The sequence below is a fragment of the Myxocyprinus asiaticus genome, chromosome 42, assembly GCF_019703515.2.
Source record: "Myxocyprinus asiaticus isolate MX2 ecotype Aquarium Trade chromosome 42, UBuf_Myxa_2, whole genome shotgun sequence".
NCBI classification, from domain to species: domain Eukaryota; kingdom Metazoa; phylum Chordata; class Actinopteri; order Cypriniformes; family Catostomidae; genus Myxocyprinus; species Myxocyprinus asiaticus.
In genome coordinates, this window is record NC_059385.1 from 11,734,058 (window position 1) to 11,752,009 (window position 17,952).

Sequence of the window (17,952 nt, forward strand, 5' to 3'; positions counted from 1 at the left end):
CAAAAACACTGATTCGAATAACCACTACCGATACTCAGCGTTAACTTTGTGCACAACATGGTCTATACCTCTACTTTTTGGGAAAGGTAGCTTGTTACTAGAAAAGTAATGCTGTTTTTTTTTTTTTAAACATCTGAACTACTGTGAGAAATGTCGTTAAGTTAGTAGCATTTCTACTTTGTTAGTTAACCACCAGTCTTGACACAAACAAAGTCTGCTGCAGTTCTGAAACATCTGCGGAGGAACACCATGGAAACACTGGGCCAGTCATGTCTAACCTCCTCCTGTGAGTAGAGCATTCATGCTTTGAGCCAAACCATTCTTAATTTATTTGATGTGTCTGTCTTGACATTTCCCAGCTTGAAGAGACCCATTTATATACATATATATCGAAAACAATAGACTGTTCTGTCATCGCCAAAACCCAAACATTTGTTTTGAGAGTCTGGGAAATTAAGTCTAGGATTTATAGAAAGAGTATGTCATCTAATAGATGTAGTCCATTGATATGTTTTTGAGAAATATTTTTTCTTAAGCACAACTTTGATTTTACTTGAAACTTTGAAGCGATTTAATCAGTTTTGGGTGAGAAGAGATGAAAATATAACTCCTTTTTCACTATAAATCTTGACATCAGCAGTCTCCTTGGCCATCGTGATTTCAAACTCGATTACACTTCCTAGCGCCATCTTCTTGTGCATGCCTTAAGCACTTGGAAGTGTAATCGAGCTTGAAATCATGATAGAGCCTAATGACAATGGCAAGATTTACAGTGAAAAATTATTTGCATATTGGTCTATTTTCAAAATCGATTATATTGCTTCAGACATGGATTAAACCACTGGAATATTTTTATGCTGCCTTTGTTTTTTTGGAGCTTCAAAGTTTTGGTCACCATTTATTTGCATTGTATGGACCTACAGAGCTATTATACAGAGTTACAGAGATATTCTTCTAAAAATCTTTGTTTATGATCTGCAGAAGTAAGAAAGTCATACAAATCTGGGATAAAATGAGGGTGAGTAAATTCTGGGAAAAAAATATTTCATTTTGGGGTGAACTATTTTGTGTAATCACTTTTTCATCCACCTCTAGAGAATGGGCAGCCTTACCTACATATGCTCTGGTGTCAGAGGAGGAGCCATTTGGAGGCCCGAGGAGCATGGCTTATGGGAGAGCGCAGTATTGGATTCCTTTTAACAAAAGGGTAATTAGACCACCATGGTCATTCATTTATTTTCATCATGTTGATTTCTATAACATATACAAACCATTTCATTCTTGCCATGCTTTGTTCCTAATAGTGCCATCAGATTCACCTGTTCTATTGGCTTGCTAGCAGTTTTAGATGTTGAGCTTTAATTTCCATCTTCAGATATTATCAGAGGGACACATAATATATGATTTATGGCAGGGACATATGGAAGATCAACCTCACGGGTTTGCTAATTGCTTCACGCCAAGTTTGCGTTCTTGGCATCGAGACAGTCCAACTTCTGTGCAATGGCCCGTGTTATCTGTGTCACTGATGCTCTGTTTATGGTCTCCACCAAATTTCCATGTGGTTCTTTATTCATCAGAGTGTAAGATATGAATGTTGTCGAGGCATTCTTTTTTCAATCCAGAGGACCACATGGCCTTATTTTTTTCACTGGGGAGAAGGAAGAGCATACCAGGCCAGATATTCTCTCCAGAACCCCTGCTGTGAGTTCCTGCATTGTAGCTGGCCTGGCAAGCAAACCCCTTTCCTCACTTCCTGGCCAGCCTTTTTTCTCTGCCCAAGTCCTTGCTCAGACGAGGCCAGCAAATTATATTTATTCAAGCTCTTATGAAATCCATCATTACATAAGTGAGATACTTGATGTTTTTTCAATGGTTTGCTCATTCTGTTTCAGTCGGTCACTTTCTACTCTCTCGCTTCCTCCACCCTCTTAATGGGCTCTTTTGGTCCACTTCTCTCTGACACGTTATAGAAACAAACATGTCTTTGGTCTGTGAACGTTTGCAGCTGTGAGACATTGCTATGTCAAGATGATACCATTTAAAAAGAGAAAAGAGTTATTTGACCTTGGTGCCATCAAATATGTTTGCCTGGTTGGAAACATGGTGGGCCTAATGTTTCACGGGTGCCTGTTTGAATTCTTGGGGCCTGTGTTTTTATTGTTCTGAGTGTCACCATAGAAACTAATAATTTCAGTTCATAAACATTTCAGAGTAGAAACTCTTGTCATGAACACAGCATAATGAAGTGCAACAGTCTTGTTCCGGAAGTAAAAATCCAATGGAAATTGTCCATGAGGTAATTGAGGATTAATGATAACTTAAAAAACTTTAAAGACAGACCTACCATGAGCTTCAAAGTTATTAATCAATGGTATACGCTTCTGCTGAAGCTACCAGACTGCGTTATTTCAATGTCATTTCTTCCTGGTGAAGAACTACACTACCCTTAATCCTGAGGGGGAAAATCCACCAATCGACAAATTTGTATGTATCTGAACATTTTGCAATATACTTTAAATATAAGGATTCTATATATATTATTAACTATGAATCGATCGTTTAATATTTTTCCATTGTTTTTAATTTGGTTACGTCATTCGCATTGCTTCATGGGATTTTTGTTAAATCTCTCATTAAAAATGTTAAGTATACAGTCTTGTACTTTTGTCTTTTTATTCGATTTTCAAATACTTATTTGCTTCAAATCAATGGTTGTAATGTTGTGATTCACCTCAGATTTAGTTGTTTTTGGTCATGGCTTAAAACTCTGAAGTTCTAAAATTATCAAGTACTTTATGAAATCCCTATGGAAAAAAGTGGATGGGCACTGTTGCGCTCTATTGGCTTGATTAGTTTGAAATCTCTTGATCTTGCCCGCCATTACATACTTTTAAATCTACAGAGTATCTCATGAATCCAGTGCTTGAAATGTATTTTGAAATGAAATGAAATGTGTGCTATGTATTTTTATGTTTATTATAGTAAAGTGCCGTTAGCTTAGCTACATGCTTACATCAAACTCTGAATCAATTGTGAGTCGAGTTTTCCCGTACACGTTACGTGAGAACCGCTATATTGTGTTGCTGTCTATAAAGATTGTTCCAAATGGTTCATTAATGAGGTTCCATTTCAATTATGGTGCTGACTTAGAACACAGATGCCTACGTAGACATTATTTAATACAGGATTTACCATTTCTTCTTGATCAGCTCCTGAAAAATACACTGTAAGATTTGCAGTCTTTTACAAATTTCCTGTGTTAAGAACTTGAAATGCTTGCTGGCTTATATTGAGTAATGTTTGGAAAAATAGCCTTTCTATGTGTTTTGGTTTACAATGTTTGTGGAAAATACTGCACACTGCCAACAAACTAATATTCAGCCTGTCCATCTGCCTTTTTTCATATTGGTGCTTGTTGTACATGCCTTGCAGTGGATAAGACCTTATAATTCAAAGTTGTGATATGAAATAGGATTATGCACTTGAAGATAATTATCATGTGAAGACTGAGGCCTCTTACTATGCTATACCAGACTTTGAAACAGCTTATTGCAGTGATATCCGATATTGGGTCAGCACATAGAAGAACAACATTTAGCTTACACGTTATGGATAAACATGATATACCTTCATTAAAAGGGATTTTCTGCATTTTTGAGGATGAAAGTAGCCAGAGCCCCCATCTTTGTTGATTATGACAACAATGTGAGCCTCTGACCAAAACTAAATAATGCACTCTCTGGCTCCATTGATATGACATGACCACACTCTTTCATAGTGTGTCACGTTTCTTGGTAAAAGTGGTAATAACAGTAAGCTTGATGGTGTAATGGGGCTATTCCAGACTTAAAGGAAAGGGGATGAGAGATATCCACTTTCAAAGGCTTCTAATGTACCGTCCTCCTAACTCCATTAACACAGAAGAGCTGTGTGTTTCATAAACTCTGATTGGTTGATGTTTGATGATCATCAGTCTATGTGTGTGATGCTAAGGAATGGGCAAAGTTATGTGTGAGATTAAGATAATGAAGGTATGATCAAGTCCTTATGACCCTGAAGATGTGAATTACCTCAACAAAGAAATCAGCCCTGGTGACCCTGACCTTGAGAGTCTCTACTTTTAATTTTAAAGACACTGACAATCTCAAAGATTTTTGTTTTTAAGATGTTCTGTGGGTTTGCATTTTAGAACATTTGCTTTTTTATGTATTAAAGGGTCATGACATGAGGAATCATACTTTCCTTGATCTTTTAACATATAAGAGGTCATTGTACTGTAATAACATTATGTAAGTTTAAGAACTCAAAACATCCTCCTCGCTGCAAAAAGAGCATTTGTTGAAACCAAGCTGCTAAAACAACTCATTCTCTACTTCCTCCACATTGTGGTAGACTCTTGCATCTGACCACCTCCACAACAACCCATCAACACCTAATTTACCTTATCACTTCTGAAGCCCCACCCAGTAGCGGTGAGCAGTGAGATGGCAAGGAGAGAGCAGGTCATTCAAGAGCAGAGAGCCAATCATAACTGTGGCCGTTTACTGTGAAGTCTTATAGGAGAAGCAGCACCAAAACTGATCATTTTTGACAGAGGGTCAGAATGAGGGCGGAAAATGATCATGTTTTACATAAATATTTGTGCAAAAAACTTTACTAATATTATAAGTGAACCTCAGGGAACATATTAAAATAAGGAAAAAAGGCATGTCATGACCCCTTTAACGATCGTTGGCCTGTCTAACTTACCTTAACAACCAAAATGCAATAGACTATAGACTATACAGTTGTACAGTAAAACTCCATTCCAAAACCTAATGAGCTTTCCATAGATGGCAGACAGAGTCGAGTTAGGCCTATGCTGGTTATAAATGTATATCATTCAATACTGAATCGTATTGATAAAAAAATAGATCAATCCAATTGAAAATTTACTATTTTTCCTAATATTTGTGTGTGCTATGTATTTATTGTGCTTATTAGAGTATAGCGCCATTAGCTTAGCAACATGCTAATGTCAAACTCTATAGAGAGCAACAGTGCCCCGCCCACTTATTCATCGTCTGGGTTCCAGAAGTATTTTTCCCATTCATTTCTTCCATAGACGTAAAAAAAAAAAAAAAAAAAACTCCATTAAAGAGTCTTAAAATATGAACCAAACCAACCAGGTCTGAGGTAAATCACAACATTACAGACTTTAAGGCAAAAAAGTATTTGAAAATCCGACAAAAAGTCAAAGGTACAAGTCTGTGTACTTACCGTCTTTCATGAGGGCACAAACTACAATCCTATGAAGCATTGCGAATGACATGATTGTAAATAAATCTATGGAAATATATAAAACTATTAATTTTAGGTTGTTGATTATAAGTATAGAAACAATATAGTTTGTTTATTGCAAAGTATTTAGATATACACAAATAAATAAGTGCAGGGAGACCATCTCTTTTCCATTTACTTCCGGAACCCGACTGTTGCGCTCTGTTGGAATCATTTGTGTCAAATTTATCATACACTTTACAGATTTGCTGTCTATGAAGAATGTTCCAAATTGCTCATTCATAAGGTTCCATTTCAAGTATGACGCTGACTTAAAAGACAGCTGCCTACGTAGACAGTAGACAGCAAGGGAGCTCACTAGTTTTTTTTTTTTGTTTTTTTTTTTATGCTGTCTTAATCTCAGCCATCCACCTCCAAACAGAACATTATGCCACAGAAAATGGCATAAACAGGAGAGATGTAGAATTTTCTGTCTAAAAACTTCTAGAGCTCCAACTCAGCTGACTGCAAATTCTTTCGACAAACAGTCTTGTCTGAAACCATTACAGCTCTCTTTATCTGACAGGTCAAGTCTTCTTTAATTTACCACTCATCTTTACCATAAAGCAATTTCTGTGTGCTGTCAGTTAGAATTAGTGTAGTTAAATCAAGTTGTTTGTTGACTCACTCACAATAGACTGATTAACTACAGCAAAAGACAGTGCAAGAGCCAGAAATATAATTAAAGCCTTCAGTGCAACATCCTGCAAGTTTTTTTATGTGCATATACTGTACAGTATGTGCCAGGTTATTCGGTTTGCCAGATTTCCAGATTTATTAAACTTTTTCTAAACTTTAAGGCTTTTCAACTCTCCTTTCACTCTGGTGCGAGTTCTTTGCTATGGCCTACAATATACAGCACTAGGATATACATTTAATGTGGCTCATATTGTTATGATATGGGCACAATAATAGATTTTTACTCATTTGTTAATACTTTTTAGACTCTCATAAAAAATAATTGTAAGAAAAAATTAGATAGTTGAATGTTGTGTGTGTGTGTGTGTGTGTGTGTGTGTGTGTGTGTGTGTGTGTGTGTGTGTGTGTGTGTGTGTGTGTGTGTGTGTGTTTGTTTGTTTGTTTGTTCAGTATCCAAAAGTCTGAGACCGGATTGAAAATCTGGGATTCCAAATTTAATTTAAATGTCAACAAAAGAAATATCATGGCACAAACTTCTGCTCCATGCCAGCTTGAACGCATACTTCATTAAAGCAAAATATGAGGACATATCAAACACTAAGAAATTCTGAAATTCATTGTAATTGTTCAATTCAACCTCCACTCAAATAGTTCTGCAGATAGTTTAATTTGTTAATTGAGGAAAATGCAAAACAGAAGCATTTTCACTAGTGGTCTCTGACTGTACATGGAGAGATGTTTAGGTTAAACAGTATCACACATCTATCTGTGGAGTGTGAGTTTAATAATTATTTACGACATCCCAGGTGGTCTGTTGGTGGACTGAGCCCCATAAAAAAAAAACTCTTCGAGTTGTGACTGGGTCACCGCAAAATACTTCCACCTTTACACTTTTGATTGAACAATTGGCAACCCCATCTGACTGAATTCAGGAGGCGGTCTGTCTTCTTCTGTTGAAAGAAAATTCCCGCCTCTGCCTCCACACCTGACTTATTTTCAGTGTCTTCTCTCCTATTTTCCAGAGGCCTTTATGGTTAGATAGACAGGTAGGGCAATAAATGGATGGCCCCGTTCGGCTATGGTCTGGTCTGTGTTAAAATGCAGCCCGGTCTTGGAGATCTGCCTCACATCCCTGCCATCCCTCTAGATTTGGGAACCCCGCTGGCATGAAACATGTGCTAAATCCAAACCGGCCTTCTCCCAGACTTGCAGAGATCCTGATGTTCATTTTTCTGCACAGCATCAAGACTTATTTCAGAATAGGCTGGATAAATGTGGTCTTAAAACCTGGTAAGAGGGAATTGTATTGTGTTTACAGTGTGTACTGTGTGGAGCACGATCCGCCATTCGGGCGTTTGCATCGTGGTTGATGGACTTAATCAAACCCTCCCATGGCTGATGTCTTTAATATTGTATGCTTCTCAAACTCACATCAAAGCTTTTCCAGAGAGTCACAGATGCTGAGGTTATAATATTTCATTGCGATAGATGTCCATGAGCTACTTGATGGATTCCAACCTGACTGACTCAAATGCATAAATTTCCTTCATATTTTTTTATCTCATTTGGAGATCTTGAGAGATATTTGCCTGCCACTGTACGCACATTGTAACATCTCTGCACATTCTTCAACCTATGATACTCACATACAAATTGACAGTAGTATGAGGCATGGAAAAGTTTCATTTACAACTCAAGGCCAACAATGTAACAACAAGGGTGCGTTCACACAAGAAGCATCCTTGTGTTCCAATTGCATTATTTTTTTATTGCTGATCTTTGAGCATATGCTCAAAATGCAAATGCAAATCTTTTTCAAGTGTCTCGCACTTTGATCGTGTTTTTACGATGGTGCGTCAAGTTAACAAAGTTCAACTTTCAACAATTTGTCTTGCGACCTCTGTGTTCTCTTCCTTTTTGTTCACACATGTCCTGTGTTCTCAGTTCTTACAATCTCAACAACTTAAGGTCTTACAAGCATTTACATTTTTACATTTACATTTAATTATGTAAACTATATTTTGAGCTTTACACTTTAAAGAATGATTCTAGTATTGTAAGATTCGAGGAAAGCATGATTGCATACAGTGGCATTGCAAGCAGCCAGTGCATTTGAAATAGCTTTCAGAGATATCCACCACATTTGGGAGAAGAAACTTCAAAGAGAGCTTAACTGCTTATTACACTCCATGTGGCCATGCAGACACTGGCTTTGAGGATGTATAGTAGATTATTAGGGAATATATTTTCTGTCATGGGCAAAGATTCCTGCAGAGCCAATGATTATGATCATACCTACTCATACAAATCAGATAAAGCTAATAAATCCAGTCCAAAACTTTGTCTATTTAGAGAGGGACTTTGGAGGAGCTATTAATTTATAACCTGCATGTTTAAAAGTAACAGTCAGTCATAGCTTGTTGCAAACTTTAGTGGCTTTCTTCACTGCTTGGAAGTAATTGATGACAGAGACAGTCAGTTCATATACTCAGAGAATTTATGCATTATCACAAAACATATAAATTATGTGTCATTTTTTTTTCTTTCTCTTTTTGATGTTCTTTATTATTTATATCCTTATCCTGCCCTGTCTGTCATCAGTTTATTTATCAATGCGTGCTTGATCTAGAGACCAAACGGCATTGAAAATATATGGATATTCCACATTACTGGAAGATAAAGACTTTTGCTTTTCAAAACAAATTCCGGTCATGATAAAAGACAGAGAAAATGGAACATAAAGTAAAGGATTGGGCTTGTCATTTTCTAATATAAATCATGCCAGTAAATGACGCTGATTTCAGTAAGGCGATATTTTGATTGACAATCTTTGGCTCTGTTTGCATAATATATGTTTGAACATTCCACTGAGAAGAGATGTGACTAATTGTGTTTTTGTTCATTGGGAGAGATTCACTGTCAGGCAAGGAGAGACGGATTTGATCCCGGGATGCTGGCGTGGGGAGGTATGCAGATTCCTGTGGAAAGTATTGGGCTGAGATCAGAGGCGAGCTGGGTAGCAGGATCGAGCTTAATGAGACGAATGGGATAAGGTTCTGATCTGTCAGTAAGAGGAGCCAGATTGTAAAATCTCACAGGAGCTTTGCGCTGATCTGGGTGAGATTCCTTCTAACATTCGCCATGACTCACCCTTTATCACCTTAGCATCACTTTGGTCAGATTTATTCACCTATCCTCTGATGTTTTGTTAGTTTTACAAGCTTGAACTTTGACTCTTATCACCCACCAACTTAGATACAACCTTATTGGAGTCATATGTGGCTGTTTGGAGTTGTATGTAAGTTTGGTTTGCTTATTTTAGCGTTAAAGTGTTAGTCCATAAAGCTTGTTTGGCGTCAGAGCCATGGCCTAGCAAATTTAGATTTGGTTCCTTAAATAGGCACTGTAAGTTCGAGTCTGACTTGCGTCATTTCTGGATCCCATTCCCTGCACTTCTCCCCTACATTTCCTGTCCTCTTTTTCTCTTTTTCTCTGATTCTCAAGCTTTTTATTCAATTTGATTTGATTCTGATTCTGAATCATTCTGGTATATTTCTGTTATAATGCCCATTTTGCTTGCATAGTAAAGTGACTGTCTCCCAGTTAATTCTAAAATTTATACTGGGAACCTTCTTGGTACATGCCGAAAATATTAATAAAAAAATAAAAAATAACAATGGGGCTCAAACCATGCTGTTGGATTGCCATTTATATTTAATAGATATAATAATCAACAACCAAAACTGAAGTAAACTTTACAGTAAAAGATTAATCTTGGGATTTTAAGAATCGATTTTGGGATTGTTCAAATGTAGATTGCGATTAATCAGAAAAATCTATATTTTTATCAAGCCCTTTTATACTGGTTTTGGATCTGTCATGGAGCCAGATTGTAAAATCTCAAAGGATATTCATGCATATCTGCATATTCATCAAAAAATCTTTGTCTTTTTTCCCAGTAAAAATACTTGCTGATAAAGTTTAGTGAGGTTTGTGCTTAAGAATAAAGCTATTTCTCAATGGGATAAAAAATAAATAAAAAAATAATTCAAACTTAATCTAAAGGGAATATATATATATATATATATATATATATATATATATATATATATATATATATATATATATATATATATATATATATTTTTTTTTTTTTTTAAGCATAAATTGTACTAAATATTTTTAGATATCTCTTAAAAAAAAAATTCTCAAGTAAAATTGTCTTGATTTAAGGATGTTTAGATATCGTTTTACTTGACAACAAGACAAAAAACAAGCAAACAAACAAAAAAAAGATTAAGAAAATGAGTTTTCAGTGTGGATGAGAAACCTTCTCACACCCACTCGGACACACCTATAATCACCTTACATCTTCTCAGCCAGATATATTCATCTATCCTCTAAAGTTTTGTTCATTTTAGAAGCTTAAACTTTGACACCCTTTACACCCCAACTCGGATAAAATCTCATTGGTGTCATGTGGGAGCTTTTTGCAGTCTAATGCAAGGTCCTGTAAATATAAGTCTAGCATGCCTATTTTGAAAGCTTATGGAAATGCAAGCCAGGGTAGAGGGACATGTGACTCGGTTCAGGATGAATTCAGATGAACTTTTAAACTCGATTAGTTCCTTCTAGCCAAAACATCCGCCTGTCTCCCTTTTCGCTGCATCTCTGACACCAAAGGCCATTTCAGAAAAGAGACTAGTCTGCTGTAGGGCATGGCTTTTTGTAATAGCATGTAATTTTGCCGCTAAGTGTAGGCGCTTTCACGCTTCCAAAGGGGTTCCATATCCTGTCCAGAGATTAGCATGCTTAAAGTGGAATTTCTACACACTGTTTTCATTCAGTTTCAGAGACAGTTTGTGAGGATAGTCTGATATATAACATTAAAAATGTCCCACACTGTTTCATTTGTTTACACAGTTTAGTCACAGTTTATATTTTAGTGTTGTTGAGTACCAAAAGCTGATTTACATTTACATTCATGCATTTGGCAAGGGCTTTTATCCAAAGCAACTTACATTTCATTCTTACATTCAAGCTATACATTTTATCAAGCTTAAAATTGTAATCTCAGGGGGTGTTAATTTAAGACTATGCTACCCTGCAGCCAAGGAAATCAGAAACGTCCTTACAAAAACCAAAACTCCCCTAAAGAAAGCCATTCAGTGAACAAAACTACCTAAAATAAGGTAACTCAGAATCCGATACTCAGCTGAATCAGAGCAATTGCTATTTTTGGATATGTGGCAATTCCACGTACATCCCTTTGTGTGATCTCCTTTTGTTTGACACGTAAATACATGTGTAACACCTATAAAGCACTTAGCATGAACCAAAGTAAACATAAGACTTTCTGACTAACATAGCCCCCAGACTTATTCTCATATTCTATGACATATTAGATAGTATGGTTTACATTTGCAAGGTGAAGTATCGAAAAAGCCATTTGTCATGATCGGTTTTCACATCTGATTGTGTGAAGTCAATGGCGTCATAGATGTTAAACCGTACCTGTCAGAGTATTCTGAGTTAGGACCGAACTGTAAAGCAGGTGAAAATTTGATGCTCTGTGAGTGGATACGAAAAAGATCCTGTGTGGTTTTGGGCTGTCGGTCAGTGGGAAAGTCACAGTATGTTTTCATTTAAAGCTATGGAATAAATATCGCTATGTGAGCAGGACTGCACACACTTTAATATCAACAAAAAGATTGGAGTCCATAAAGCTTTTTTGCAGCTATTGAGCCTGGGTGCTCATTTGGGCAACTAAGTTTAAGTCAGACTCGTGTCATTTCCCAATCCCATTCTCCCCCAATAAGGCCAAAAATAAAAATGTTTGTGTACATGGGGATATCTTGGGTTGTTATTCTCAACTCTTTTTTTTTTCCTTCTTTTTTATGATTATTCTTTAACAACATAATCTGCTTTAAGCAAGGAGGCATTGAAACTGGAACTGTAAAGTTATTGTGGAGAGGTGACAATAGCACTGTCACAATGCGAGGCTACACAAAGGTAACGAACTACCTGCAGGAACTCTTGTAAGTAAAGACTTACATAAACTGTTGCAGATATGGGTGTTCTAGTATGTATGTATGAGTGTGTTTTCGCAAATGGAGGGAGGGGGGCAGGTAAATGGAGAAGACGGATATCCTCTGCACAGGAGCACTCGGTCCCAGGGGTGAAAGGAAGCTGGTTTTTTAGTGTGTGGTAACAACAGCTCTGAGGTGTCAAAAACAGCAGGCAGAGAGAGGGAGAGTTGTATGAGGGTGTGAGAGGAGCCTTGTCAATAAGGTGAGCACTTAGGAAATGAATGCTGAGAGCAGTGGCAGAGAATGCCAGCAATAAGGAATAAAAAAACAAAACACACATACCCCTATTTATTGAATAACCTGGTTATGATTGTACCACACACAGAATAACTTTGCAAATAAAGTTTGTGTGCTTTAGATTTCAATCAGTTATGAATGAAAAAACACTGTTGCATTAAAAACATTTGGGCACTTATGCCACATATAAAAATCTATGAAATGCAATGCATTAGATAACCAAGTGGCATCTGCAAACAAATGATGCTAGAGCTTTTCTTAGAACTAAATGAACTTTTCTTAGCCATTTTTGCAATTATTTGCTAAAAATCGGTCTCAGGGTCATTTTAGTAGATATATGAAGCCCATACAGGTGTCCTTGAAGAGTAACCACACCTGTGTAGTTGGGTGATTCGCATGAAACCTGTCAATAAAATGTCTTGATTATATTTAATCCCAAATTAAAAAAATAAATAAATAAATAAAAAAAAAGATGAGATTTTGCATAAAGAAAATAAAGCCTACATTTAGGACTGTTAAGATTTTTTGCATTTTGACATAATAATCAGGACACTTAAGCATAAGCATTTTTCTGAGTTTCTCTATGAAGTGTTATAATGTCTCCAACAACATAAGAGCAGAAGGCACATTATTCCCTAGCAATTCAACAGTTTTATGACAAAGTGCTTCTGCTGTTCTGATTGGGACCTGATGTCATCATGGGTACATATGGAGGAGAAAGGAGCCTCTCTCTTGCTCCCTCTGCCTGAATACAGGTTTATGACAGAGAGGAGATGAATTGTTGTGTTCCTAAGGCCATCGCTATGGGACCTGTTTATCTTTTTGATTTAATTGCCTCGCTCAAACTGAAGACTCTCAGATGGCTAGAGCTGCAGTACTGTTTCTTAATCATTTCTCTTCAGCCACTTGTGATTAATAATGGCGTAGATAGAGGGATACAGGGATTGCATTTTTTATTCTGGTTAGGAACAGTTCTCTTTTAGGGGAGGTGGGGGCTAGTTGTCACACAGGGAAGTTGTCACAAGCGCTATATGCATAAGGTTTTAAGTCAAACATCCAATTGCAAAAGCTTGTTTTCTGTAGCAGAAGTTTTGTATGTTGGTCTCAAGCATTTAATTAAAATCAGTCATAAATTAGAATACTTTTTGTGAATTTTATCCTCCAAACTATGAATTCCAATCAGTGCTATAATATTTTTGAAATAGCTTGTGAACACAATAAAATGACAGTCAAGTTGTCACATTTACACCAATGCAGGTTGTAATGTGTTTTGTATGATGTGATTCTATACAGGCTACTAATTACAAAATTATTATTTATTTATTTATTTATTTATTTATTTTTAGAATTTTCACATTTTGCCCCTTTTACATTTTTGCTGTATCATGATTCATTGTATCATGATTCATTTGTGGTGGATTCATTATTGACATCAATAATAGTGGAAATGTTCAATAGCGTTTATGTAATCAATACTTTAAGGTATGCTTTTCTTTAAGTCAGAAACTGACTTTCAAAAATAAACCTAGCCTGGGAAATATTCACTGGAGTGAAACGTGTGACAACTATCCCCTTATTTATTTTCCTAACCCATATTTATTAGAAAATAAATATAAAAACTGATTCTCAGTGAATGCATACCCAGCTGTGTGTTATGTTTGTTTTTATTTCCCTAAAGCTTGGGACAATGTGCATGAACTCACAGTCTAACAGCTTTTGGCATTTGGACAGCTTATATGACTTCAGAATGTCAGTAATATGAGGTTTCAACACAAAAACGGTTCCCAAAACTCATTATTCTATGTAAGATGTTGTTATTAAATAGAAGCACATATCTTTAAACAGTTCATCTTTACATCTTGAATGAAATTTAATGTTTTGACTGGAGATCCCAGTCTGAAATTGTTTATGCAGAACAATTATAAAAACATTTAATAAGACAAGAACAGGACTGTATGTCTGAGCCCTCTCACATCATACAGTTTTACCTTTACACAGGCGAAACAGACAGTATTGTGTGAGAAAGCCCTACCACATAGTCCAGTAATACCCAGCCACATAGTGCATGAGAATGGAGGTATGCATACATACTTAGCTATAGTTTGGGTACCAAATCTTATGAAAATTATGTGACTGTGGTGACATTTTTGCAAAATGACATGTGATTCATTACACAAATTGTGGCAGTCCCAGTGTGGAATGTCCAATGTGTGGCGCTAAAATTGAGTTAAATGTTTTTCCCAGACAGATTAGGTTTTTAAGGTTATCGAGTTTTAAATCAACAAAATTGACCTCCCTTCCCTAAACCTAAACCTAAACCTAAACCTAACCAAAGCTGTCATAAAAGCAAATGTAAATGAAATTGCTGAAGCAACCATGTAATTTTGTGGTGCTTCTGTGGCACTTTTGGCTCTCATGTCAACTGCATGCTCTTCAGGACTCGTATCCTGGTCGTTCGCATTGCAAGTGCAGTGCTCTATCAGTTGAGTTACCGCACAATTTGATCGTGTTCAAACAAGTTTGTAAATATAGTTGGTTTTGTAATGCAAATGTTCAAATAAAACCTTACAAGTCATACAATATAGTAAAAGTTTTTGTATGTTGTAAGATAGCATTGTATGAGGAACAGAGCAAAAAAGTGTTTATTAAATAGTATTTTGCCATGTTACTCATGATTTGTGTTAATGTGAATAAAAGTTGTTGTTGTAGCGGCTCTAGTATTTATTTCACCAGGAAACTGCAGCGATTAAAAAATCATTTTGTGAAAATGTAGGTGTGGATTTTATAAGACCAAGTTGCAAAATTGAACTAAATCTGGGGAAAAAATCAATTAAATCTCATTTGGGGAACCCTCGTTCGGGGAAAAAAAAAACTATCAAGAAACAATGTTTATAAAATGTTTATGTTCAATTAATTGACTAGTCGCCCAAAAACTGACTAGTTGATTAGTGGGGTCAACTACTAACATTAATATTTTTGTGGTGGTGGTTTTAATGGGAGATGCAATTCTGAAATTAATTGAGACACATTTATTAATTGAGAGACTTCTAGGAGAGCATTTTTGCATGATGATAGCTTGCTGGGCTTAACAGAGAATAACAGTCATCACAGTATTATCCTTTGCAAGAAGCTTCGTCTCTTTAATGCTTTAGGTTTAGTCTTGTTATGCGCTGCTGTTACAGCAAAGTGCCAAACCAACAATATGTTTCTAGATGATAACTGTCGGACGTCCTCTGGTGTGAGTAATGTTCCATTATTTGTGAGGTGCTGTGGTTAGATTAAAGTATTTTGCTGAATCTGTCTGACACTGCTTAAATAAATTGTTACAATAAAAAAGGTATAAACTGCTGGATGTTGTGAACTTGATGTTGTATACACGCAATGGTACAGTTATGCAATTTTCGATGTGCAGCAAGGATTGCTCTGAAGCACTCCGGTTAGATTGAAGCATGTCCTTCTGCATTCAGGATATGCATAAGCAGTTGCGTGTCGCTCTGTATTGGCGCCTTTCTTTTTTCTTACTTTGGTTGTTTTGTGCAATAAGATATTTAAGTCATTTATCCTATTGTTGAATATCCGTTAGTTACCATGTTAAAGTGCTGCGCTTAGCATCTGTGTATCCCTCTATATCGCATCTGATTGTGGTAACGTGAACATAGGAGCCTAGTTATACAATATTATTGTTAACACTGACTAGTCATTCAAACAACCGACTGACTGGTCAACTTTGAAAATTAGTTTTGCACATCCATAGTTTAGCTGGTCTTGGCCGACTAGATCTGCTATACTGCTGCTGCTGCTGCTGCTGCTGCAGAGAAAGTACGGAGACTTGCTACTGCTAGTGAATACTCAGACATACTGAGTAATATATAAATAAGAAATGCACAAAATGCATTACACACAAAACACAACCCCCCAAGCAAGCAGATTTATCGCCAATACTTGTGTATTGCTGCTGCTCCGAAGAGCCACCGAGTATATGCTAGCTAGGTATGCCTTGGCCACAGGCCAAATGGTGAAATTAACTAAATTTCTATGTGTGCCTCGGCCTGCTTCACTGAATAGCTTAAACGGCTAGTAACCTAACTCATAATGTGTACCTGACCCAGGAAAGCCCTGAGATTATTTAACAAGTGACTTAGACTAGCTATGTGTGGATTTGTTTAATCTAATGACCTAAGATAGTGATGTGTGCCAGCCAGATTTGGCTACGGCTGACCTTTTTAATACACGCTTCTACTGTATGTGCCATGGCCAAAAGCAGACCTTACCGTGCAAGCTGACAGAAGGAAAGCCCCAGCAAACCACCTGAGCAAATAGCATTTTCAAAGAAAAACTCTTGCAGAATGCAGCAGAGAAACCATCTTATCTGCAAAATGGAGCCATTTAATGTTACACAAAGAGAGAGACTCAAGGTGATTGGCTACCTGATTACAAGTCAAAGGACTAATCCTTTTACACCATGCGAGCTGATTGGATTAACATGTCACATGTGAGTGAGCTGTTTGCCTAACATATAAGTCAAAGAACCTATCAGCTTGCGCCACATAGAGTTTCATGGCTGAACTTTATTTAACTTTATAGCTTTATTTAAAAACAATAAGGGTCATAGTATGTCCCTATTTGTGTAGATATTCACTGTCAGTAAAATGTGTGTGTGTTTCTGTATATGAGAGTGAGAACAGTGTGAAATATGTTCCACTCTTAGTGATACGTTTTCTGTATGATTGATTCCACTCAAGCAGACTTTAACACAAGGGTTTGCATGTCTGTGATGTTTCAAGCTTTAGAGATGCCTGTCTGTTCTCATAATAAAATGTGATGAGTGAGAAAGTGCATGCCTGTCATGCAACATGGAACCATGGGTTGATGCTCATGGATACCCTCGCCCTGAACCTCTCTTTTGAAGGTGACCATTTGGCATAAGAGAGATTTTGGCATTTATCCCAGGTGGACAGCAACGTTTGAGTGAATCTTTCTACCATGGACTCTAAATAAAAACACTATCATCTGCTTCAAAATCAGGGAATTAATGATCCCATGTGATCATTGTGAGGTATTCGTCTGGTGAGGCTTTTCTTACCTCCCTAGTATTTCTTCTCCTGTAGCCATTATTGTGTTCAACAAATGGTGTATTCCTCTTATAAATGTTCCAAACTGTCCCAGAACATGGAGCTTGCAGCACTATTTCAGCTCTTACTGACTTCTGTAAAGCATTATGATCATTCATGTGTGTGCCTTTTCCCAAATGATAGTGAGCAGGCATTCTGTAGAGAGAGTGCGAGTATCCATTTGTGGCATTATTCATCAGTGATATAGGATGTAAGCACATTGACAGGCAGATCTAGAAATGATCTGTTAGATTACAACAAGAGAGTCAACTACAGCAGGGGTTGTCAACCTTTTCTGACCCCGGGCAACCCCCCATTTCCCACCACCACCACTTAGACTCTCAGCCAACCCAGGGACCCGCTAATTTTAAAAAATGCTTGATATAATCATTGCATTTTAGCCCATGTGATACATACTGTATACTGTAGATTTTATACTAACTCTATAAAAAAAAGTAACACCAAAAATTATGTCATGATTTACTTGCGCTAATGTCATTCCAAATCCTTTCTTTCTTCCATGGAACACAAAAGGAGATGCTACGCAAAATGAC